Source organism: Schistocerca cancellata, unplaced genomic scaffold (genome assembly GCF_023864275.1).
Source record: "Schistocerca cancellata isolate TAMUIC-IGC-003103 unplaced genomic scaffold, iqSchCanc2.1 HiC_scaffold_451, whole genome shotgun sequence".
NCBI lineage: Eukaryota > Metazoa > Arthropoda > Insecta > Orthoptera > Acrididae > Schistocerca > Schistocerca cancellata.
In genome coordinates this window covers 1-19004 of record NW_026046468.1, presented here as the reverse complement: position 1 = coordinate 19004, position 19004 = coordinate 1, and the positions used below count along the sequence as shown (strand labels likewise).

The window sequence follows — 19004 nt, the reverse complement described above, 5'->3', positions numbered from 1 at the left end:
CATTTTGTTGCTCCTCTTATGCGACTTGGCCCGACTTAGCTCGACTGACGCTCCGCTGACGCTTGCAGAAAACTACGTTAAGTACGATTCGGCGTGACAAGTGACGGCGAGAGCGATGCGACATCTGTCCACCTCTTATCGAGGCACATACCTGTGGTCAACAGACTTGGAGGACTGCAAGACATTGCCACGGGGGTTGAATGCAGCTAACCACACTGCTTGGTGTCCTAACAGCGCAGACACGTTCGTTTGCCAGTATACATATAATGGAGACCGCGTCTGACACAGCTGTGGGGAGACGCAGTGGTGTGTGGGCCGAGCTTTGCTGTTCATCGCCACTTGCAGTCGCGAGAACTGCTGTCGGCGGTGCTTCCGTGGCCGTGATCGTCTAGTGGTTAGGACATTGCGTTGTGGCCGCAATAACCCAGGTTCGAATCCTGGTCACGGCAATTTTTAAACTTTTGCCTTGCTGTCGCTGCAGTGACGATTGTGACTCAGTGTTTGAAATCACGGCGCCCTCTTGATTTTTCACTCATGTTCCGCAGGCTGCAGGTGGCACTACCAATTCATTATCAACACGTAATGCCGCCGCACCAGAGCGCGGGCAGCTGCCTGTGTAGTGAATCTCTATTCGAAGAAGGCATTTGTTTGAGGTGCAATGGATGAGCAGCCAGTCGCAGCAGAACAGGAAGCTGTGTCGTGGACTGTTTCTACAAAAGCGAAGAACACTGGCAAAGGTAGCGTGGCCGAGCGGTCTAAGGCGCTGGTTTAAGGCACCAGTCTCTTCGGAGGCGTGGGTTCGAATCCCACCGCTGCCAATTTGTTCTCGCTTTTTGTGCCATTGCGGTGTTTTCTCGTGGGGTAGAACGCAGCTCCTCTGACCGCCGTGCGGCGTCGGTAGCGTGGCCGAGCGGTCTAAGGCGCTGGTTTCAGGCACCAGTCTCCTCGGAGGCGTGGGTTCGAATCCCACCGCTGCCAATGTTTTCTGTCTCGAAAGCCGGAGCACTGACTACCCGCGACGAAACAGCGCAGCAAACCGTGAGCGTCTCTTTCTTAAATTGTCGCAGCACAGTGCGCGGTGCAACGACATGATTCACAGGGGCAGTTTGGTGTCATGATGGCTGGCGTTTGTCTCCACGAAATGTGTCCCGAGCATGCCGTTGTACAAAGTGGGAGCGTCTATTTTTACAGTTGTCGTTAAGTAGCGTGCGTATAGCTTGCTGTGTTCGCTGGAGGAGCCCTTGTGCCGTTGTCCGGTGTGGTCTAGTGGCTAGGATACCTGGCTCTCACCCAGGAGGCCCGGGTTCGATTCCCGGTACCGGAAATGCGCATTTTGTTGCTCCTCTTATGCGACTTGGCCCGACTTAGCTCGACTGACGCTCCGCTGACGCTTGCAGAAAACTACGTTAAGTACGATTCGGCGTGACAAGTGACGGCGAGAGCGATGCGACATCTGTCCACCTCTTATCGAGGCACATACCTGTGGTCAACAGACTTGGAGGACTGCAAGACATTGCCACGGGGGTTGAATGCAGCTAACCACACTGCTTGGTGTCCTAACAGCGCAGACACGTTCGTTTGCCAGTATACATATAATGGAGACCGCGTCTGACACAGCTGTGGGGAGACGCAGTGGTGTGTGGGCCGAGCTTTGCTGTTCATCGCCACTTGCAGTCGCGAGAACTGCTGTCGGCGGTGCTTCCGTGGCCGTGATCGTCTAGTGGTTAGGACATTGCGTTGTGGCCGCAATAACCCAGGTTCGAATCCTGGTCACGGCAATTTTTAAACTTTTGCCTTGCTGTCGCTGCAGTGACGATTGTGACTCAGTGTTTGAAATCACGGCGCCCTCTTGATTTTTCACTCATGTTCCGCAGGCTGCAGGTGGCACTACCAATTCATTATCAACACGTAATGCCGCCGCACCAGAGCGCGGGCAGCTGCCTGTGTAGTGAATCTCTATTCGAAGAAGGCATTTGTTTGAGGTGCAATGGATGAGCAGCCAGTCGCAGCAGAACAGGAAGCTGTGTCGTGGACTGTTTCTACAAAAGCGAAGAACACTGGCAAAGGTAGCGTGGCCGAGCGGTCTAAGGCGCTGGTTTAAGGCACCAGTCTCTTCGGAGGCGTGGGTTCGAATCCCACCGCTGCCAATTTGTTCTCGCTTTTTGTGCCATTGCGGTGTTTTCTCGTGGGGTAGAACGCAGCTCCTCTGACCGCCGTGCGGCGTCGGTAGCGTGGCCGAGCGGTCTAAGGCGCTGGTTTCAGGCACCAGTCTCCTCGGAGGCGTGGGTTCGAATCCCACCGCTGCCAATGTTTTCTGTCTCGAAAGCCGGAGCACTGACTACCCGCGACGAAACAGCGCAGCAAACCGTGAGCGTCTCTTTCTTAAATTGTCGCAGCACAGTGCGCGGTGCAACGACATGATTCACAGGGGCAGTTTGGTGTCATGATGGCTGGCGTTTGTCTCCACGAAATGTGTCCCGAGCATGCCGTTGTACAAAGTGGGAGCGTCTATTTTTACAGTTGTCGTTAAGTAGCGTGCGTATAGCTTGCTGTGTTCGCTGGAGGAGCCCTTGTGCCGTTGTCCGGTGTGGTCTAGTGGCTAGGATACCTGGCTCTCACCCAGGAGGCCCGGGTTCGATTCCCGGTACCGGAAATGCGCATTTTGTTGCTCCTCTTATGCGACTTGGCCCGACTTAGCTCGACTGACGCTCCGCTGACGCTTGCAGAAAACTACGTTAAGTACGATTCGGCGTGACAAGTGACGGCGAGAGCGATGCGACATCTGTCCACCTCTTATCGAGGCACATACCTGTGGTCAACAGACTTGGAGGACTGCAAGACATTGCCACGGGGGTTGAATGCAGCTAACCACACTGCTTGGTGTCCTAACAGCGCAGACACGTTCGTTTGCCAGTATACATATAATGGAGACCGCGTCTGACACAGCTGTGGGGAGACGCAGTGGTGTGTGGGCCGAGCTTTGCTGTTCATCGCCACTTGCAGTCGCGAGAACTGCTGTCGGCGGTGCTTCCGTGGCCGTGATCGTCTAGTGGTTAGGACATTGCGTTGTGGCCGCAATAACCCAGGTTCGAATCCTGGTCACGGCAATTTTTAAACTTTTGCCTTGCTGTCGCTGCAGTGACGATTGTGACTCAGTGTTTGAAATCACGGCGCCCTCTTGATTTTTCACTCATGTTCCGCAGGCTGCAGGTGGCACTACCAATTCATTATCAACACGTAATGCCGCCGCACCAGAGCGCGGGCAGCTGCCTGTGTAGTGAATCTCTATTCGAAGAAGGCATTTGTTTGAGGTGCAATGGATGAGCAGCCAGTCGCAGCAGAACAGGAAGCTGTGTCGTGGACTGTTTCTACAAAAGCGAAGAACACTGGCAAAGGTAGCGTGGCCGAGCGGTCTAAGGCGCTGGTTTAAGGCACCAGTCTCTTCGGAGGCGTGGGTTCGAATCCCACCGCTGCCAATTTGTTCTCGCTTTTTGTGCCATTGCGGTGTTTTCTCGTGGGGTAGAACGCAGCTCCTCTGACCGCCGTGCGGCGTCGGTAGCGTGGCCGAGCGGTCTAAGGCGCTGGTTTCAGGCACCAGTCTCCTCGGAGGCGTGGGTTCGAATCCCACCGCTGCCAATGTTTTCTGTCTCGAAAGCCGGAGCACTGACTACCCGCGACGAAACAGCGCAGCAAACCGTGAGCGTCTCTTTCTTAAATTGTCGCAGCACAGTGCGCGGTGCAACGACATGATTCACAGGGGCAGTTTGGTGTCATGATGGCTGGCGTTTGTCTCCACGAAATGTGTCCCGAGCATGCCGTTGTACAAAGTGGGAGCGTCTATTTTTACAGTTGTCGTTAAGTAGCGTGCGTATAGCTTGCTGTGTTCGCTGGAGGAGCCCTTGTGCCGTTGTCCGGTGTGGTCTAGTGGCTAGGATACCTGGCTTTCACCCAGGAGGCCCGGGTTCGATTCCCGGTACCGGAAATGCGCATTTTGTTGCTCCTCTTATGCGACTTGGCCCGACTTAGCTCGACTGACGCTCCGCTGACGCTTGCAGAAAACTACGTTAAGTACGATTCGGCGTGACAAGTGACGGCGAGAGCGATGCGACATCTGTCCACCTCTTATCGAGGCACATACCTGTGGTCAACAGACTTGGAGGACTGCAAGACATTGCCACGGGGGTTGAATGCAGCTAACCACACTGCTTGGTGTCCTAACAGCGCAGACACGTTCGTTTGCCAGTATACATATAATGGAGACCGCGTCTGACACAGCTGTGGGGAGACGCAGTGGTGTGTGGGCCGAGCTTTGCTGTTCATCGCCACTTGCAGTCGCGAGAACTGCTGTCGGCGGTGCTTCCGTGGCCGTGATCGTCTAGTGGTTAGGACATTGCGTTGTGGCCGCAATAACCCAGGTTCGAATCCTGGTCACGGCAATTTTTAAACTTTTGCCTTGCTGTCGCTGCAGTGACGATTGTGACTCAGTGTTTGAAATCACGGCGCCCTCTTGATTTTTCACTCATGTTCCGCAGGCTGCAGGTGGCACTACCAATTCATTATCAACACGTAATGCCGCCGCACCAGAGCGCGGGCAGCTGCCTGTGTAGTGAATCTCTATTCGAAGAAGGCATTTGTTTGAGGTGCAATGGATGAGCAGCCAGTCGCAGCAGAACAGGAAGCTGTGTCGTGGACTGTTTCTACAAAAGCGAAGAACACTGGCAAAGGTAGCGTGGCCGAGCGGTCTAAGGCGCTGGTTTAAGGCACCAGTCTCTTCGGAGGCGTGGGTTCGAATCCCACCGCTGCCAATTTGTTCTCGTTTTTTGTGCCATTGCGGTGTTTTCTCGTGGGGTAGAACGCAGCTCCTCTGACCGCCGTGCGGCGTCGGTAGCGTGGCCGAGCGGTCTAAGGCGCTGGTTTCAGGCACCAGTCTCCTCGGAGGCGTGGGTTCGAATCCCACCGCTGCCAATGTTTTCTGTCTCGAAAGCCGGAGCACTGACTACCCGCGACGAAACAGCGCAGCAAACCGTGAGCGTCTCTTTCTTAAATTGTCGCAGCACAGTGCGCGGTGCAACGACATGATTCACAGGGGCAGTTTGGTGTCATGATGGCTGGCGTTTGTCTCCACGAAATGTGTCCCGAGCATGCCGTTGTACAAAGTGGGAGCGTCTATTTTTACAGTTGTCGTTAAGTAGCGTGCGTATAGCTTGCTGTGTTCGCTGGAGGAGCCCTTGTGCCGTTGTCCGGTGTGGTCTAGTGGCTAGGATACCTGGCTTTCACCCAGGAGGCCCGGGTTCGATTCCCGGTACCGGAAATGCGCATTTTGTTGCTCCTCTTATGCGACTTGGCCCGACTTAGCTCGACTGACGCTCCGCTGACGCTTGCAGAAAACTACGTTAAGTACGATTCGGCGTGACAAGTGACGGCGAGAGCGATGCGACATCTGTCCACCTCTTATCGAGGCACATACCTGTGGTCAACAGACTTGGAGGACTGCAAGACATTGCCACGGGGGTTGAATGCAGCTAACCACACTGCTTGGTGTCCTAACAGCGCAGACACGTTCGTTTGCCAGTATACATATAATGGAGACCGCGTCTGACACAGCTGTGGGGAGACGCAGTGGTGTGTGGGCCGAGCTTTGCTGTTCATCGCCACTTGCAGTCGCGAGAACTGCTGTCGGCGGTGCTTCCGTGGCCGTGATCGTCTAGTGGTTAGGACATTGCGTTGTGGCCGCAATAACCCAGGTTCGAATCCTGGTCACGGCAATTTTTAAACTTTTGCCTTGCTGTCGCTGCAGTGACGATTGTGACTCAGTGTTTGAAATCACGGCGCCCTCTTGATTTTTCACTCATGTTCCGCAGGCTGCAGGTGGCACTACCAATTCATTATCAACACGTAATGCCGCCGCACCAGAGCGCGGGCAGCTGCCTGTGTAGTGAATCTCTATTCGAAGAAGGCATTTGTTTGAGGTGCAATGGATGAGCAGCCAGTCGCAGCAGAACAGGAAGCTGTGTCGTGGACTGTTTCTACAAAAGCGAAGAACACTGGCAAAGGTAGCGTGGCCGAGCGGTCTAAGGCGCTGGTTTAAGGCACCAGTCTCTTCGGAGGCGTGGGTTCGAATCCCACCGCTGCCAATTTGTTCTCGTTTTTTGTGCCATTGCGGTGTTTTCTCGTGGGGTAGAACGCAGCTCCTCTGACCGCCGTGCGGCGTCGGTAGCGTGGCCGAGCGGTCTAAGGCGCTGGTTTCAGGCACCAGTCTCCTCGGAGGCGTGGGTTCGAATCCCACCGCTGCCAATGTTTTCTGTCTCGAAAGCCGGAGCACTGACTACCCGCGACGAAACAGCGCAGCAAACCGTGAGCGTCTCTTTCTTAAATTGTCGCAGCACAGTGCGCGGTGCAACGACATGATTCACAGGGGCAGTTTGGTGTCATGATGGCTGGCGTTTGTCTCCACGAAATGTGTCCCGAGCATGCCGTTGTACAAAGTGGGAGCGTCTATTTTTACAGTTGTCGTTAAGTAGCGTGCGTATAGCTTGCTGTGTTCGCTGGAGGAGCCCTTGTGCCGTTGTCCGGTGTGGTCTAGTGGCTAGGATACCTGGCTTTCACCCAGGAGGCCCGGGTTCGATTCCCGGTACCGGAAATGCGCATTTTGTTGCTCCTCTTATGCGACTTGGCCCGACTTAGCTCGACTGACGCTCCGCTGACGCTTGCAGAAAACTACGTTAAGTACGATTCGGCGTGACAAGTGACGGCGAGAGCGATGCGACATCTGTCCACCTCTTATCGAGGCACATACCTGTGGTCAACAGACTTGGAGGACTGCAAGACATTGCCACGGGGGTTGAATGCAGCTAACCACACTGCTTGGTGTCCTAACAGCGCAGACACGTTCGTTTGCCAGTATACATATAATGGAGACCGCGTCTGACACAGCTGTGGGGAGACGCAGTGGTGTGTGGGCCGAGCTTTGCTGTTCATCGCCACTTGCAGTCGCGAGAACTGCTGTCGGCGGTGCTTCCGTGGCCGTGATCGTCTAGTGGTTAGGACATTGCGTTGTGGCCGCAATAACCCAGGTTCGAATCCTGGTCACGGCAATTTTTAAACTTTTGCCTTGCTGTCGCTGCAGTGACGATTGTGACTCAGTGTTTGAAATCACGGCGCCCTCTTGATTTTTCACTCATGTTCCGCAGGCTGCAGGTGGCACTACCAATTCATTATCAACACGTAATGCCGCCGCACCAGAGCGCGGGCAGCTGCCTGTGTAGTGAATCTCTATTCGAAGAAGGCATTTGTTTGAGGTGCAATGGATGAGCAGCCAGTCGCAGCAGAACAGGAAGCTGTGTCGTGGACTGTTTCTACAAAAGCGAAGAACACTGGCAAAGGTAGCGTGGCCGAGCGGTCTAAGGCGCTGGTTTAAGGCACCAGTCTCTTCGGAGGCGTGGGTTCGAATCCCACCGCTGCCAATTTGTTCTCGTTTTTTGTGCCATTGCGGTGTTTTCTCGTGGGGTAGAACGCAGCTCCTCTGACCGCCGTGCGGCGTCGGTAGCGTGGCCGAGCGGTCTAAGGCGCTGGTTTCAGGCACCAGTCTCCTCGGAGGCGTGGGTTCGAATCCCACCGCTGCCAATGTTTTCTGTCTCGAAAGCCGGAGCACTGACTACCCGCGACGAAACAGCGCAGCAAACCGTGAGCGTCTCTTTCTTAAATTGTCGCAGCACAGTGCGCGGTGCAACGACATGATTCACAGGGGCAGTTTGGTGTCATGATGGCTGGCGTTTGTCTCCACGAAATGTGTCCCGAGCATGCCGTTGTACAAAGTGGGAGCGTCTATTTTTACAGTTGTCGTTAAGTAGCGTGCGTATAGCTTGCTGTGTTCGCTGGAGGAGCCCTTGTGCCGTTGTCCGGTGTGGTCTAGTGGCTAGGATACCTGGCTCTCACCCAGGAGGCCCGGGTTCGATTCCCGGTACCGGAAATGCGCATTTTGTTGCTCCTCTTATGCGACTTGGCCCGACTTAGCTCGACTGACGCTCCGCTGACGCTTGCAGAAAACTACGTTAAGTACGATTCGGCGTGACAAGTGACGGCGAGAGCGATGCGACATCTGTCCACCTCTTATCGAGGCACATACCTGTGGTCAACAGACTTGGAGGACTGCAAGACATTGCCACGGGGGTTGAATGCAGCTAACCACACTGCTTGGTGTCCTAACAGCGCAGACACGTTCGTTTGCCAGTATACATATAATGGAGACCGCGTCTGACACAGCTGTGGGGAGACGCAGTGGTGTGTGGGCCGAGCTTTGCTGTTCATCGCCACTTGCAGTCGCGAGAACTGCTGTCGGCGGTGCTTCCGTGGCCGTGATCGTCTAGTGGTTAGGACATTGCGTTGTGGCCGCAATAACCCAGGTTCGAATCCTGGTCACGGCAATTTTTAAACTTTTGCCTTGCTGTCGCTGCAGTGACGATTGTGACTCAGTGTTTGAAATCACGGCGCCCTCTTGATTTTTCACTCATGTTCCGCAGGCTGCAGGTGGCACTACCAATTCATTATCAACACGTAATGCCGCCGCACCAGAGCGCGGGCAGCTGCCTGTGTAGTGAATCTCTATTCGAAGAAGGCATTTGTTTGAGGTGCAATGGATGAGCAGCCAGTCGCAGCAGAACAGGAAGCTGTGTCGTGGACTGTTTCTACAAAAGCGAAGAACACTGGCAAAGGTAGCGTGGCCGAGCGGTCTAAGGCGCTGGTTTAAGGCACCAGTCTCTTCGGAGGCGTGGGTTCGAATCCCACCGCTGCCAATTTGTTCTCGTTTTTTGTGCCATTGCGGTGTTTTCTCGTGGGGTAGAACGCAGCTCCTCTGACCGCCGTGCGGCGTCGGTAGCGTGGCCGAGCGGTCTAAGGCGCTGGTTTCAGGCACCAGTCTCCTCGGAGGCGTGGGTTCGAATCCCACCGCTGCCAATGTTTTCTGTCTCGAAAGCCGGAGCACTGACTACCCGCGACGAAACAGCGCAGCAAACCGTGAGCGTCTCTTTCTTAAATTGTCGCAGCACAGTGCGCGGTGCAACGACATGATTCACAGGGGCAGTTTGGTGTCATGATGGCTGGCGTTTGTCTCCACGAAATGTGTCCCGAGCATGCCGTTGTACAAAGTGGGAGCGTCTATTTTTACAGTTGTCGTTAAGTAGCGTGCGTATAGCTTGCTGTGTTCGCTGGAGGAGCCCTTGTGCCGTTGTCCGGTGTGGTCTAGTGGCTAGGATACCTGGCTCTCACCCAGGAGGCCCGGGTTCGATTCCCGGTACCGGAAATGCGCATTTTGTTGCTCCTCTTATGCGACTTGGCCCGACTTAGCTCGACTGACGCTCCGCTGACGCTTGCAGAAAACTACGTTAAGTACGATTCGGCGTGACAAGTGACGGCGAGAGCGATGCGACATCTGTCCACCTCTTATCGAGGCACATACCTGTGGTCAACAGACTTGGAGGACTGCAAGACATTGCCACGGGGGTTGAATGCAGCTAACCACACTGCTTGGTGTCCTAACAGCGCAGACACGTTCGTTTGCCAGTATACATATAATGGAGACCGCGTCTGACACAGCTGTGGGGAGACGCAGTGGTGTGTGGGCCGAGCTTTGCTGTTCATCGCCACTTGCAGTCGCGAGAACTGCTGTCGGCGGTGCTTCCGTGGCCGTGATCGTCTAGTGGTTAGGACATTGCGTTGTGGCCGCAATAACCCAGGTTCGAATCCTGGTCACGGCAATTTTTAAACTTTTGCCTTGCTGTCGCTGCAGTGACGATTGTGACTCAGTGTTTGAAATCACGGCGCCCTCTTGATTTTTCACTCATGTTCCGCAGGCTGCAGGTGGCACTACCAATTCATTATCAACACGTAATGCCGCCGCACCAGAGCGCGGGCAGCTGCCTGTGTAGTGAATCTCTATTCGAAGAAGGCATTTGTTTGAGGTGCAATGGATGAGCAGCCAGTCGCAGCAGAACAGGAAGCTGTGTCGTGGACTGTTTCTACAAAAGCGAAGAACACTGGCAAAGGTAGCGTGGCCGAGCGGTCTAAGGCGCTGGTTTAAGGCACCAGTCTCTTCGGAGGCGTGGGTTCGAATCCCACCGCTGCCAATTTGTTCTCGCTTTTTGTGCCATTGCGGTGTTTTCTCGTGGGGTAGAACGCAGCTCCTCTGACCGCCGTGCGGCGTCGGTAGCGTGGCCGAGCGGTCTAAGGCGCTGGTTTCAGGCACCAGTCTCCTCGGAGGCGTGGGTTCGAATCCCACCGCTGCCAATGTTTTCTGTCTCGAAAGCCGGAGCACTGACTACCCGCGACGAAACAGCGCAGCAAACCGTGAGCGTCTCTTTCTTAAATTGTCGCAGCACAGTGCGCGGTGCAACGACATGATTCACAGGGGCAGTTTGGTGTCATGATGGCTGGCGTTTGTCTCCACGAAATGTGTCCCGAGCATGCCGTTGTACAAAGTGGGAGCGTCTATTTTTACAGTTGTCGTTAAGTAGCGTGCGTATAGCTTGCTGTGTTCGCTGGAGGAGCCCTTGTGCCGTTGTCCGGTGTGGTCTAGTGGCTAGGATACCTGGCTCTCACCCAGGAGGCCCGGGTTCGATTCCCGGTACCGGAAATGCGCATTTTGTTGCTCCTCTTATGCGACTTGGCCCGACTTAGCTCGACTGACGCTCCGCTGACGCTTGCAGAAAACTACGTTAAGTACGATTCGGCGTGACAAGTGACGGCGAGAGCGATGCGACATCTGTCCACCTCTTATCGAGGCACATACCTGTGGTCAACAGACTTGGAGGACTGCAAGACATTGCCACGGGGGTTGAATGCAGCTAACCACACTGCTTGGTGTCCTAACAGCGCAGACACGTTCGTTTGCCAGTATACATATAATGGAGACCGCGTCTGACACAGCTGTGGGGAGACGCAGTGGTGTGTGGGCCGAGCTTTGCTGTTCATCGCCACTTGCAGTCGCGAGAACTGCTGTCGGCGGTGCTTCCGTGGCCGTGATCGTCTAGTGGTTAGGACATTGCGTTGTGGCCGCAATAACCCAGGTTCGAATCCTGGTCACGGCAATTTTTAAACTTTTGCCTTGCTGTCGCTGCAGTGACGATTGTGACTCAGTGTTTGAAATCACGGCGCCCTCTTGATTTTTCACTCATGTTCCGCAGGCTGCAGGTGGCACTACCAATTCATTATCAACACGTAATGCCGCCGCACCAGAGCGCGGGCAGCTGCCTGTGTAGTGAATCTCTATTCGAAGAAGGCATTTGTTTGAGGTGCAATGGATGAGCAGCCAGTCGCAGCAGAACAGGAAGCTGTGTCGTGGACTGTTTCTACAAAAGCGAAGAACACTGGCAAAGGTAGCGTGGCCGAGCGGTCTAAGGCGCTGGTTTAAGGCACCAGTCTCTTCGGAGGCGTGGGTTCGAATCCCACCGCTGCCAATTTGTTCTCGCTTTTTGTGCCATTGCGGTGTTTTCTCGTGGGGTAGAACGCAGCTCCTCTGACCGCCGTGCGGCGTCGGTAGCGTGGCCGAGCGGTCTAAGGCGCTGGTTTCAGGCACCAGTCTCCTCGGAGGCGTGGGTTCGAATCCCACCGCTGCCAATGTTTTCTGTCTCGAAAGCCGGAGCACTGACTACCCGCGACGAAACAGCGCAGCAAACCGTGAGCGTCTCTTTCTTAAATTGTCGCAGCACAGTGCGCGGTGCAACGACATGATTCACAGGGGCAGTTTGGTGTCATGATGGCTGGCGTTTGTCTCCACGAAATGTGTCCCGAGCATGCCGTTGTACAAAGTGGGAGCGTCTATTTTTACAGTTGTCGTTAAGTAGCGTGCGTATAGCTTGCTGTGTTCGCTGGAGGAGCCCTTGTGCCGTTGTCCGGTGTGGTCTAGTGGCTAGGATACCTGGCTCTCACCCAGGAGGCCCGGGTTCGATTCCCGGTACCGGAAATGCGCATTTTGTTGCTCCTCTTATGCGACTTGGCCCGACTTAGCTCGACTGACGCTCCGCTGACGCTTGCAGAAAACTACGTTAAGTACGATTCGGCGTGACAAGTGACGGCGAGAGCGATGCGACATCTGTCCACCTCTTATCGAGGCACATACCTGTGGTCAACAGACTTGGAGGACTGCAAGACATTGCCACGGGGGTTGAATGCAGCTAACCACACTGCTTGGTGTCCTAACAGCGCAGACACGTTCGTTTGCCAGTATACATATAATGGAGACCGCGTCTGACACAGCTGTGGGGAGACGCAGTGGTGTGTGGGCCGAGCTTTGCTGTTCATCGCCACTTGCAGTCGCGAGAACTGCTGTCGGCGGTGCTTCCGTGGCCGTGATCGTCTAGTGGTTAGGACATTGCGTTGTGGCCGCAATAACCCAGGTTCGAATCCTGGTCACGGCAATTTTTAAACTTTTGCCTTGCTGTCGCTGCAGTGACGATTGTGACTCAGTGTTTGAAATCACGGCGCCCTCTTGATTTTTCACTCATGTTCCGCAGGCTGCAGGTGGCACTACCAATTCATTATCAACACGTAATGCCGCCGCACCAGAGCGCGGGCAGCTGCCTGTGTAGTGAATCTCTATTCGAAGAAGGCATTTGTTTGAGGTGCAATGGATGAGCAGCCAGTCGCAGCAGAACAGGAAGCTGTGTCGTGGACTGTTTCTACAAAAGCGAAGAACACTGGCAAAGGTAGCGTGGCCGAGCGGTCTAAGGCGCTGGTTTAAGGCACCAGTCTCTTCGGAGGCGTGGGTTCGAATCCCACCGCTGCCAATTTGTTCTCGTTTTTTGTGCCATTGCGGTGTTTTCTCGTGGGGTAGAACGCAGCTCCTCTGACCGCCGTGCGGCGTCGGTAGCGTGGCCGAGCGGTCTAAGGCGCTGGTTTCAGGCACCAGTCTCCTCGGAGGCGTGGGTTCGAATCCCACCGCTGCCAATGTTTTCTGTCTCGAAAGCCGGAGCACTGACTACCCGCGACGAAACAGCGCAGCAAACCGTGAGCGTCTCTTTCTTAAATTGTCGCAGCACAGTGCGCGGTGCAACGACATGATTCACAGGGGCAGTTTGGTGTCATGATGGCTGGCGTTTGTCTCCACGAAATGTGTCCCGAGCATGCCGTTGTACAAAGTGGGAGCGTCTATTTTTACAGTTGTCGTTAAGTAGCGTGCGTATAGCTTGCTGTGTTCGCTGGAGGAGCCCTTGTGCCGTTGTCCGGTGTGGTCTAGTGGCTAGGATACCTGGCTCTCACCCAGGAGGCCCGGGTTCGATTCCCGGTACCGGAAATGCGCATTTTGTTGCTCCTCTTATGCGACTTGGCCCGACTTAGCTCGACTGACGCTCCGCTGACGCTTGCAGAAAACTACGTTAAGTACGATTCGGCGTGACAAGTGACGGCGAGAGCGATGCGACATCTGTCCACCTCTTATCGAGGCACATACCTGTGGTCAACAGACTTGGAGGACTGCAAGACATTGCCACGGGGGTTGAATGCAGCTAACCACACTGCTTGGTGTCCTAACAGCGCAGACACGTTCGTTTGCCAGTATACATATAATGGAGACCGCGTCTGACACAGCTGTGGGGAGACGCAGTGGTGTGTGGGCCGAGCTTTGCTGTTCATCGCCACTTGCAGTCGCGAGAACTGCTGTCGGCGGTGCTTCCGTGGCCGTGATCGTCTAGTGGTTAGGACATTGCGTTGTGGCCGCAATAACCCAGGTTCGAATCCTGGTCACGGCAATTTTTAAACTTTTGCCTTGCTGTCGCTGCAGTGACGATTGTGACTCAGTGTTTGAAATCACGGCGCCCTCTTGATTTTTCACTCATGTTCCGCAGGCTGCAGGTGGCACTACCAATTCATTATCAACACGTAATGCCGCCGCACCAGAGCGCGGGCAGCTGCCTGTGTAGTGAATCTCTATTCGAAGAAGGCATTTGTTTGAGGTGCAATGGATGAGCAGCCAGTCGCAGCAGAACAGGAAGCTGTGTCGTGGACTGTTTCTACAAAAGCGAAGAACACTGGCAAAGGTAGCGTGGCCGAGCGGTCTAAGGCGCTGGTTTAAGGCACCAGTCTCTTCGGAGGCGTGGGTTCGAATCCCACCGCTGCCAATTTGTTCTCGCTTTTTGTGCCATTGCGGTGTTTTCTCGTGGGGTAGAACGCAGCTCCTCTGACCGCCGTGCGGCGTCGGTAGCGTGGCCGAGCGGTCTAAGGCGCTGGTTTCAGGCACCAGTCTCCTCGGAGGCGTGGGTTCGAATCCCACCGCTGCCAATGTTTTCTGTCTCGAAAGCCGGAGCACTGACTACCCGCGACGAAACAGCGCAGCAAACCGTGAGCGTCTCTTTCTTAAATTGTCGCAGCACAGTGCGCGGTGCAACGACATGATTCACAGGGGCAGTTTGGTGTCATGATGGCTGGCGTTTGTCTCCACGAAATGTGTCCCGAGCATGCCGTTGTACAAAGTGGGAGCGTCTATTTTTACAGTTGTCGTTAAGTAGCGTGCGTATAGCTTGCTGTGTTCGCTGGAGGAGCCCTTGTGCCGTTGTCCGGTGTGGTCTAGTGGCTAGGATACCTGGCTCTCACCCAGGAGGCCCGGGTTCGATTCCCGGTACCGGAAATGCGCATTTTGTTGCTCCTCTTATGCGACTTGGCCCGACTTAGCTCGACTGACGCTCCGCTGACGCTTGCAGAAAACTACGTTAAGTACGATTCGGCGTGACAAGTGACGGCGAGAGCGATGCGACATCTGTCCACCTCTTATCGAGGCACATACCTGTGGTCAACAGACTTGGAGGACTGCAAGACATTGCCACGGGGGTTGAATGCAGCTAACCACACTGCTTGGTGTCCTAACAGCGCAGACACGTTCGTTTGCCAGTATACATATAATGGAGACCGCGTCTGACACAGCTGTGGGGAGACGCAGTGGTGTGTGGGCCGAGCTTTGCTGTTCATCGCCACTTGCAGTCGCGAGAACTGCTGTCGGCGGTGCTTCCGTGGCCGTGATCGTCTAGTGGTTAGGACATTGCGTTGTGGCCGCAATAACCCAGGTTCGAATCCTGGTCACGGCAATTTTTAAACTTTTGCCTTGCTGTCGCTGCAGTGACGATTGTGACTCAGTGTTTGAAATCACGGCGCCCTCTTGATTTTTCACTCATGTTCCGCAGGCTGCAGGTGGCACTACCAATTCATTATCAACACGTAATGCCGCCGCACCAGAGCGCGGGCAGCTGCCTGTGTAGTGAATCTCTATTCGAAGAAGGCATTTGTTTGAGGTGCAATGGATGAGCAGCCAGTCGCAGCAGAACAGGAAGCTGTGTCGTGGACTGTTTCTACAAAAGCGAAGAACACTGGCAAAGGTAGCGTGGCCGAGCGGTCTAAGGCGCTGGTTTAAGGCACCAGTCTCTTCGGAGGCGTGGGTTCGAATCCCACCGCTGCCAATTTGTTCTCGTTTTTTGTGCCATTGCGGTGTTTTCTCGTGGGGTAGAACGCAGCTCCTCTGACCGCCGTGCGGCGTCGGTAGCGTGGCCGAGCGGTCTAAGGCGCTGGTTTCAGGCACCAGTCTCCTCGGAGGCGTGGGTTCGAATCCCACCGCTGCCAATGTTTTCTGTCTCGAAAGCCGGAGCACTGACTACCCGCGACGAAACAGCGCAGCAAACCGTGAGCGTCTCTTTCTTAAATTGTCGCAGCACAGTGCGCGGTGCAACGACATGATTCACAGGGGCAGTTTGGTGTCATGATGGCTGGCGTTTGTCTCCACGAAATGTGTCCCGAGCATGCCGTTGTACAAAGTGGGAGCGTCTATTTTTACAGTTGTCGTTAAGTAGCGTGCGTATAGCTTGCTGTGTTCGCTGGAGGAGCCCTTGTGCCGTTGTCCGGTGTGGTCTAGTGGCTAGGATACCTGGCTCTCACCCAGGAGGCCCGGGTTCGATTCCCGGTACCGGAAATGCGCATTTTGTTGCTCCTCTTATGCGACTTGGCCCGACTTAGCTCGACTGACGCTCCGCTGACGCTTGCAGAAAACTACGTTAAGTACGATTCGGCGTGACAAGTGACGGCGAGAGCGATGCGACATCTGTCCACCTCTTATCGAGGCACATACCTGTGGTCAACAGACTTGGAGGACTGCAAGACATTGCCACGGGGGTTGAATGCAGCTAACCACACTGCTTGGTGTCCTAACAGCGCAGACACGTTCGTTTGCCAGTATACATATAATGGAGACCGCGTCTGACACAGCTGTGGGGAGACGCAGTGGTGTGTGGGCCGAGCTTTGCTGTTCATCGCCACTTGCAGTCGCGAGAACTGCTGTCGGCGGTGCTTCCGTGGCCGTGATCGTCTAGTGGTTAGGACATTGCGTTGTGGCCGCAATAACCCAGGTTCGAATCCTGGTCACGGCAATTTTTAAACTTTTGCCTTGCTGTCGCTGCAGTGACGATTGTGACTCAGTGTTTGAAATCACGGCGCCCTCTTGATTTTTCACTCATGTTCCGCAGGCTGCAGGTGGCACTACCAATTCATTATCAACACGTAATGCCGCCGCACCAGAGCGCGGGCAGCTGCCTGTGTAGTGAATCTCTATTCGAAGAAGGCATTTGTTTGAGGTGCAATGGATGAGCAGCCAGTCGCAGCAGAACAGGAAGCTGTGTCGTGGACTGTTTCTACAAAAGCGAAGAACACTGGCAAAGGTAGCGTGGCCGAGCGGTCTAAGGCGCTGGTTTAAGGCACCAGTCTCTTCGGAGGCGTGGGTTCGAATCCCACCGCTGCCAATTTGTTCTCGTTTTTTGTGCCATTGCGGTGTTTTCTCGTGGGGTAGAACGCAGCTCCTCTGACCGCCGTGCGGCGTCGGTAGCGTGGCCGAGCGGTCTAAGGCGCTGGTTTCAGGCACCAGTCTCCTCGGAGGCGTGGGTTCGAATCCCACCGCTGCCAATGTTTTCTGTCTCGAAAGCCGGAGCACTGACTACCCGCGACGAAACAGCGCAGCAAACCGTGAGCGTCTCTTTCTTAAATTGTCGCAGCACAGTGCGCGGTGCAACGACATGATTCACAGGGGCAGTTTGGTGTCATGATGGCTGGCGTTTGTCTCCACGAAATGTGTCCCGAGCATGCCGTTGTACAAAGTGGGAGCGTCTATTTTTACAGTTGTCGTTAAGTAGCGTGCGTATAGCTTGCTGTGTTCGCTGGAGGAGCCCTTGTGCCGTTGTCCGGTGTGGTCTAGTGGCTAGGATACCTGGCTCTCACCCAGGAGGCCCGGGTTCGATTCCCGGTACCGGAAATGCGCATTTTGTTGCTCCTCTTATGCGACTTGGCCCCGACTTAGCTCGACTGACGCTCCGCTGACGCTTGCAGAAAACTACGTTAAGTACGATTCGGCGTGACAAGTGACGGCGAGAGCGATGCGACATCTGTCCACCTCTTATCGAGGGCACATACCTGTGGTCAACAGACTTGGAGGACTGCAAGACATTGCCACGGGGGTTGAATGCAGCTAACCACACTGCTTGGTGTCCTAACAGCGCAGACACGTTCGTTTGCCAGTATACATATAATGGAGACCGCGTCTGACACAGCTGTGGGGAGACGCAGTGGTGTGTGGGCCGAGCTTTGCTGTTCATCGCCACTTGCAGTCGCGAGAACTGCTGTCGGCGGTGCTTCCGTGGCCGTGATCGTCTAGTGGTTAGGACATTGCGTTGTGGCCGCAATAACCCAGGTTCGAATCCTGGTCACGGCAATTTTTAAACTTTTGCCTTGCTGTCGCTGCAGTGACGATTGTGACTCAGTGTTTGAAATCACGGCGCCCTCTTGATTTTTCACTCATGTTCCGCAGGCTGCAGGTGGCACTACCAATTCATTATCAACACGTAATGCCGCCGCACCAGAGCGCGGGCAGCTGCCTGTGTAGTGAATCTCTATTCGAAGAAGGCATTTGTTTGAGGTGCAATGGATGAGCAGCCAGTCGCAGCAGAACAGGAAGCTGTGTCGTGGACTGTTTCTACAAAAGCGAAGAACACTGGCAAAGGTAGCGTGGCCGAGCGGTCTAAGGCGCTGGTTTAAGGCACCAGTCTCTTCGGAGGCGTGGGTTCGAATCCCACCGCTGCCATTTGTTCTCGTTTTTTGTGCCATTGCGGTGTTTTTCTCGTGGGGTAGAACGCAGCTCCTCTGACCGCCGTGCGGCGTCGGTAGCGTGGCCGAGCGGTCTAAGGCGCTGGTTTCAGGCACCAGTCTCCTCGGAGGCGTGGGTTCGAATCCCACCGCTGCCAATGTTTTCTGTCTCGAAAGCCGGAGCACTGACTACCCGCGACGAAACAGCGCAGCAAACCGTGAGCGTCTCTTTCTTAAATTGTCGCAGCACAGTGCGCGGTGCAACGACATGATTCACAGGGGCAGTTTGGTGTCATGATGGCTGGCGTTTGTCTCCACGAAATGTGTCCCGAGCATGCCGTTGTACAAAGTGGGAGCGTCTATTTTTACAGTTGTCGTTAAGTAGCGTGCGTATAGCTTGCTGTGTTCGCTGGAGGAGCCCTTGTGCCGTTGTCCGGTGTGGTCTAGTGGCTAGGATACCTGGCTCTCACCCAGGAGGCCCGGGTTCGATTCCCGGTACCGGAAATGCGCATTTTGTTGCTCCTCTTATGCGACTTGGCCCGACTTAGCTCGACTGACGCTCCGCTGACGCTTGCAGAAAACTACGTTAAGTACGATTCGGCGTGACAAGTGACGGCGAGAGCGATGCGACATCTGTCCACCTCTTATCGAGGCACATACCTGTGGTCAACAGACTTGGAGGACTGCAAGACATTGCCACGGGGGTTGAATGCAGCTAACCACACTGCTTGGTGTCCCTAACAGCGCAGACACGTTCGTTTGCCAGTATACATATAATGGAGACCGCGTCTGACACAGCTGTGGGGAGACGCAGTGGTGTGTGGGCCGAGCTTTGCTGTTCATCGCCACTTGCAGTCGCGAGAACTGCTGTCGGCGGTGCTTCCGTGGCCGTGATCGTCTAGTGG

At 54.9% G+C, this 19004-nt stretch overlaps 56 non-coding genes across 56 annotated transcripts; all 56 read left to right on the top strand.

The window, feature by feature from the left end:
• The first annotated feature begins 377 nt into the window (after window positions 1–377).
• On the top strand, window positions 378–449 carry Trnah-gug (transfer RNA histidin (anticodon GUG)). Its single transcript has one exon. It is a non-coding gene; the product is annotated as a tRNA-His (tRNA).
• A 287-nt stretch (window positions 450–736) lies between these two features.
• On the top strand, window positions 737–818 carry Trnal-aag (transfer RNA leucine (anticodon AAG)). Its single transcript has one exon. It is a non-coding gene; the product is annotated as a tRNA-Leu (tRNA).
• A 78-nt stretch (window positions 819–896) lies between these two features.
• Trnal-cag (transfer RNA leucine (anticodon CAG)) lies at window positions 897–978 on the top strand. Its single transcript has one exon. It is a non-coding gene; the product is annotated as a tRNA-Leu (tRNA).
• Window positions 979–1252: 274 nt separating this feature from the next.
• Window positions 1253–1324, top strand: Trnae-cuc (transfer RNA glutamic acid (anticodon CUC)). The gene has a single exon. It is a non-coding gene; the product is annotated as a tRNA-Glu (tRNA).
• Window positions 1325–1706: 382 nt separating this feature from the next.
• On the top strand, window positions 1707–1778 carry Trnah-gug (transfer RNA histidin (anticodon GUG)). The gene has a single exon. It is a non-coding gene; the product is annotated as a tRNA-His (tRNA).
• Window positions 1779–2065: 287 nt separating this feature from the next.
• Trnal-aag (transfer RNA leucine (anticodon AAG)) lies at window positions 2066–2147 on the top strand. The gene has a single exon. It is a non-coding gene; the product is annotated as a tRNA-Leu (tRNA).
• A 78-nt stretch (window positions 2148–2225) lies between these two features.
• Window positions 2226–2307, top strand: Trnal-cag (transfer RNA leucine (anticodon CAG)). Its single transcript has one exon. It is a non-coding gene; the product is annotated as a tRNA-Leu (tRNA).
• A 274-nt stretch (window positions 2308–2581) lies between these two features.
• On the top strand, window positions 2582–2653 carry Trnae-cuc (transfer RNA glutamic acid (anticodon CUC)). The gene has a single exon. It is a non-coding gene; the product is annotated as a tRNA-Glu (tRNA).
• Window positions 2654–3035: 382 nt separating this feature from the next.
• Window positions 3036–3107, top strand: Trnah-gug (transfer RNA histidin (anticodon GUG)). The gene has a single exon. It is a non-coding gene; the product is annotated as a tRNA-His (tRNA).
• Window positions 3108–3394: 287 nt separating this feature from the next.
• On the top strand, window positions 3395–3476 carry Trnal-aag (transfer RNA leucine (anticodon AAG)). The gene has a single exon. It is a non-coding gene; the product is annotated as a tRNA-Leu (tRNA).
• A 78-nt stretch (window positions 3477–3554) lies between these two features.
• Window positions 3555–3636, top strand: Trnal-cag (transfer RNA leucine (anticodon CAG)). Its single transcript has one exon. It is a non-coding gene; the product is annotated as a tRNA-Leu (tRNA).
• Window positions 3637–3910: 274 nt separating this feature from the next.
• Window positions 3911–3982, top strand: Trnae-uuc (transfer RNA glutamic acid (anticodon UUC)). Its single transcript has one exon. It is a non-coding gene; the product is annotated as a tRNA-Glu (tRNA).
• A 382-nt stretch (window positions 3983–4364) lies between these two features.
• Window positions 4365–4436, top strand: Trnah-gug (transfer RNA histidin (anticodon GUG)). Its single transcript has one exon. It is a non-coding gene; the product is annotated as a tRNA-His (tRNA).
• Window positions 4437–4723: 287 nt separating this feature from the next.
• Trnal-aag (transfer RNA leucine (anticodon AAG)) lies at window positions 4724–4805 on the top strand. Its single transcript has one exon. It is a non-coding gene; the product is annotated as a tRNA-Leu (tRNA).
• Window positions 4806–4883: 78 nt separating this feature from the next.
• Trnal-cag (transfer RNA leucine (anticodon CAG)) lies at window positions 4884–4965 on the top strand. Its single transcript has one exon. It is a non-coding gene; the product is annotated as a tRNA-Leu (tRNA).
• Window positions 4966–5239: 274 nt separating this feature from the next.
• Trnae-uuc (transfer RNA glutamic acid (anticodon UUC)) lies at window positions 5240–5311 on the top strand. The gene has a single exon. It is a non-coding gene; the product is annotated as a tRNA-Glu (tRNA).
• Window positions 5312–5693: 382 nt separating this feature from the next.
• Trnah-gug (transfer RNA histidin (anticodon GUG)) lies at window positions 5694–5765 on the top strand. The gene has a single exon. It is a non-coding gene; the product is annotated as a tRNA-His (tRNA).
• Window positions 5766–6052: 287 nt separating this feature from the next.
• Trnal-aag (transfer RNA leucine (anticodon AAG)) lies at window positions 6053–6134 on the top strand. The gene has a single exon. It is a non-coding gene; the product is annotated as a tRNA-Leu (tRNA).
• A 78-nt stretch (window positions 6135–6212) lies between these two features.
• Window positions 6213–6294, top strand: Trnal-cag (transfer RNA leucine (anticodon CAG)). Its single transcript has one exon. It is a non-coding gene; the product is annotated as a tRNA-Leu (tRNA).
• A 274-nt stretch (window positions 6295–6568) lies between these two features.
• Trnae-uuc (transfer RNA glutamic acid (anticodon UUC)) lies at window positions 6569–6640 on the top strand. The gene has a single exon. It is a non-coding gene; the product is annotated as a tRNA-Glu (tRNA).
• A 382-nt stretch (window positions 6641–7022) lies between these two features.
• Window positions 7023–7094, top strand: Trnah-gug (transfer RNA histidin (anticodon GUG)). The gene has a single exon. It is a non-coding gene; the product is annotated as a tRNA-His (tRNA).
• A 287-nt stretch (window positions 7095–7381) lies between these two features.
• Window positions 7382–7463, top strand: Trnal-aag (transfer RNA leucine (anticodon AAG)). Its single transcript has one exon. It is a non-coding gene; the product is annotated as a tRNA-Leu (tRNA).
• Window positions 7464–7541: 78 nt separating this feature from the next.
• Trnal-cag (transfer RNA leucine (anticodon CAG)) lies at window positions 7542–7623 on the top strand. Its single transcript has one exon. It is a non-coding gene; the product is annotated as a tRNA-Leu (tRNA).
• Window positions 7624–7897: 274 nt separating this feature from the next.
• On the top strand, window positions 7898–7969 carry Trnae-cuc (transfer RNA glutamic acid (anticodon CUC)). Its single transcript has one exon. It is a non-coding gene; the product is annotated as a tRNA-Glu (tRNA).
• Window positions 7970–8351: 382 nt separating this feature from the next.
• Trnah-gug (transfer RNA histidin (anticodon GUG)) lies at window positions 8352–8423 on the top strand. The gene has a single exon. It is a non-coding gene; the product is annotated as a tRNA-His (tRNA).
• A 287-nt stretch (window positions 8424–8710) lies between these two features.
• Trnal-aag (transfer RNA leucine (anticodon AAG)) lies at window positions 8711–8792 on the top strand. Its single transcript has one exon. It is a non-coding gene; the product is annotated as a tRNA-Leu (tRNA).
• Window positions 8793–8870: 78 nt separating this feature from the next.
• On the top strand, window positions 8871–8952 carry Trnal-cag (transfer RNA leucine (anticodon CAG)). The gene has a single exon. It is a non-coding gene; the product is annotated as a tRNA-Leu (tRNA).
• A 274-nt stretch (window positions 8953–9226) lies between these two features.
• Window positions 9227–9298, top strand: Trnae-cuc (transfer RNA glutamic acid (anticodon CUC)). The gene has a single exon. It is a non-coding gene; the product is annotated as a tRNA-Glu (tRNA).
• Window positions 9299–9680: 382 nt separating this feature from the next.
• Trnah-gug (transfer RNA histidin (anticodon GUG)) lies at window positions 9681–9752 on the top strand. Its single transcript has one exon. It is a non-coding gene; the product is annotated as a tRNA-His (tRNA).
• A 287-nt stretch (window positions 9753–10039) lies between these two features.
• Trnal-aag (transfer RNA leucine (anticodon AAG)) lies at window positions 10040–10121 on the top strand. The gene has a single exon. It is a non-coding gene; the product is annotated as a tRNA-Leu (tRNA).
• Window positions 10122–10199: 78 nt separating this feature from the next.
• Trnal-cag (transfer RNA leucine (anticodon CAG)) lies at window positions 10200–10281 on the top strand. The gene has a single exon. It is a non-coding gene; the product is annotated as a tRNA-Leu (tRNA).
• Window positions 10282–10555: 274 nt separating this feature from the next.
• Window positions 10556–10627, top strand: Trnae-cuc (transfer RNA glutamic acid (anticodon CUC)). Its single transcript has one exon. It is a non-coding gene; the product is annotated as a tRNA-Glu (tRNA).
• Window positions 10628–11009: 382 nt separating this feature from the next.
• Window positions 11010–11081, top strand: Trnah-gug (transfer RNA histidin (anticodon GUG)). Its single transcript has one exon. It is a non-coding gene; the product is annotated as a tRNA-His (tRNA).
• Window positions 11082–11368: 287 nt separating this feature from the next.
• Trnal-aag (transfer RNA leucine (anticodon AAG)) lies at window positions 11369–11450 on the top strand. Its single transcript has one exon. It is a non-coding gene; the product is annotated as a tRNA-Leu (tRNA).
• A 78-nt stretch (window positions 11451–11528) lies between these two features.
• Trnal-cag (transfer RNA leucine (anticodon CAG)) lies at window positions 11529–11610 on the top strand. Its single transcript has one exon. It is a non-coding gene; the product is annotated as a tRNA-Leu (tRNA).
• Window positions 11611–11884: 274 nt separating this feature from the next.
• Window positions 11885–11956, top strand: Trnae-cuc (transfer RNA glutamic acid (anticodon CUC)). Its single transcript has one exon. It is a non-coding gene; the product is annotated as a tRNA-Glu (tRNA).
• Window positions 11957–12338: 382 nt separating this feature from the next.
• On the top strand, window positions 12339–12410 carry Trnah-gug (transfer RNA histidin (anticodon GUG)). The gene has a single exon. It is a non-coding gene; the product is annotated as a tRNA-His (tRNA).
• Window positions 12411–12697: 287 nt separating this feature from the next.
• Trnal-aag (transfer RNA leucine (anticodon AAG)) lies at window positions 12698–12779 on the top strand. The gene has a single exon. It is a non-coding gene; the product is annotated as a tRNA-Leu (tRNA).
• Window positions 12780–12857: 78 nt separating this feature from the next.
• On the top strand, window positions 12858–12939 carry Trnal-cag (transfer RNA leucine (anticodon CAG)). The gene has a single exon. It is a non-coding gene; the product is annotated as a tRNA-Leu (tRNA).
• A 274-nt stretch (window positions 12940–13213) lies between these two features.
• Window positions 13214–13285, top strand: Trnae-cuc (transfer RNA glutamic acid (anticodon CUC)). Its single transcript has one exon. It is a non-coding gene; the product is annotated as a tRNA-Glu (tRNA).
• A 382-nt stretch (window positions 13286–13667) lies between these two features.
• Window positions 13668–13739, top strand: Trnah-gug (transfer RNA histidin (anticodon GUG)). The gene has a single exon. It is a non-coding gene; the product is annotated as a tRNA-His (tRNA).
• A 287-nt stretch (window positions 13740–14026) lies between these two features.
• On the top strand, window positions 14027–14108 carry Trnal-aag (transfer RNA leucine (anticodon AAG)). Its single transcript has one exon. It is a non-coding gene; the product is annotated as a tRNA-Leu (tRNA).
• A 78-nt stretch (window positions 14109–14186) lies between these two features.
• Trnal-cag (transfer RNA leucine (anticodon CAG)) lies at window positions 14187–14268 on the top strand. Its single transcript has one exon. It is a non-coding gene; the product is annotated as a tRNA-Leu (tRNA).
• A 274-nt stretch (window positions 14269–14542) lies between these two features.
• Window positions 14543–14614, top strand: Trnae-cuc (transfer RNA glutamic acid (anticodon CUC)). Its single transcript has one exon. It is a non-coding gene; the product is annotated as a tRNA-Glu (tRNA).
• Window positions 14615–14996: 382 nt separating this feature from the next.
• Trnah-gug (transfer RNA histidin (anticodon GUG)) lies at window positions 14997–15068 on the top strand. The gene has a single exon. It is a non-coding gene; the product is annotated as a tRNA-His (tRNA).
• Window positions 15069–15355: 287 nt separating this feature from the next.
• Window positions 15356–15437, top strand: Trnal-aag (transfer RNA leucine (anticodon AAG)). The gene has a single exon. It is a non-coding gene; the product is annotated as a tRNA-Leu (tRNA).
• A 78-nt stretch (window positions 15438–15515) lies between these two features.
• Window positions 15516–15597, top strand: Trnal-cag (transfer RNA leucine (anticodon CAG)). The gene has a single exon. It is a non-coding gene; the product is annotated as a tRNA-Leu (tRNA).
• A 274-nt stretch (window positions 15598–15871) lies between these two features.
• Trnae-cuc (transfer RNA glutamic acid (anticodon CUC)) lies at window positions 15872–15943 on the top strand. The gene has a single exon. It is a non-coding gene; the product is annotated as a tRNA-Glu (tRNA).
• A 382-nt stretch (window positions 15944–16325) lies between these two features.
• Window positions 16326–16397, top strand: Trnah-gug (transfer RNA histidin (anticodon GUG)). Its single transcript has one exon. It is a non-coding gene; the product is annotated as a tRNA-His (tRNA).
• Window positions 16398–16684: 287 nt separating this feature from the next.
• On the top strand, window positions 16685–16766 carry Trnal-aag (transfer RNA leucine (anticodon AAG)). Its single transcript has one exon. It is a non-coding gene; the product is annotated as a tRNA-Leu (tRNA).
• Window positions 16767–16844: 78 nt separating this feature from the next.
• On the top strand, window positions 16845–16926 carry Trnal-cag (transfer RNA leucine (anticodon CAG)). The gene has a single exon. It is a non-coding gene; the product is annotated as a tRNA-Leu (tRNA).
• A 274-nt stretch (window positions 16927–17200) lies between these two features.
• On the top strand, window positions 17201–17272 carry Trnae-cuc (transfer RNA glutamic acid (anticodon CUC)). Its single transcript has one exon. It is a non-coding gene; the product is annotated as a tRNA-Glu (tRNA).
• Window positions 17273–17656: 384 nt separating this feature from the next.
• Window positions 17657–17728, top strand: Trnah-gug (transfer RNA histidin (anticodon GUG)). The gene has a single exon. It is a non-coding gene; the product is annotated as a tRNA-His (tRNA).
• A 287-nt stretch (window positions 17729–18015) lies between these two features.
• Trnal-aag (transfer RNA leucine (anticodon AAG)) lies at window positions 18016–18097 on the top strand. Its single transcript has one exon. It is a non-coding gene; the product is annotated as a tRNA-Leu (tRNA).
• A 78-nt stretch (window positions 18098–18175) lies between these two features.
• Window positions 18176–18257, top strand: Trnal-cag (transfer RNA leucine (anticodon CAG)). Its single transcript has one exon. It is a non-coding gene; the product is annotated as a tRNA-Leu (tRNA).
• A 274-nt stretch (window positions 18258–18531) lies between these two features.
• Trnae-cuc (transfer RNA glutamic acid (anticodon CUC)) lies at window positions 18532–18603 on the top strand. Its single transcript has one exon. It is a non-coding gene; the product is annotated as a tRNA-Glu (tRNA).
• The last annotated feature ends 401 nt before the right edge of the window (window positions 18604–19004 follow it).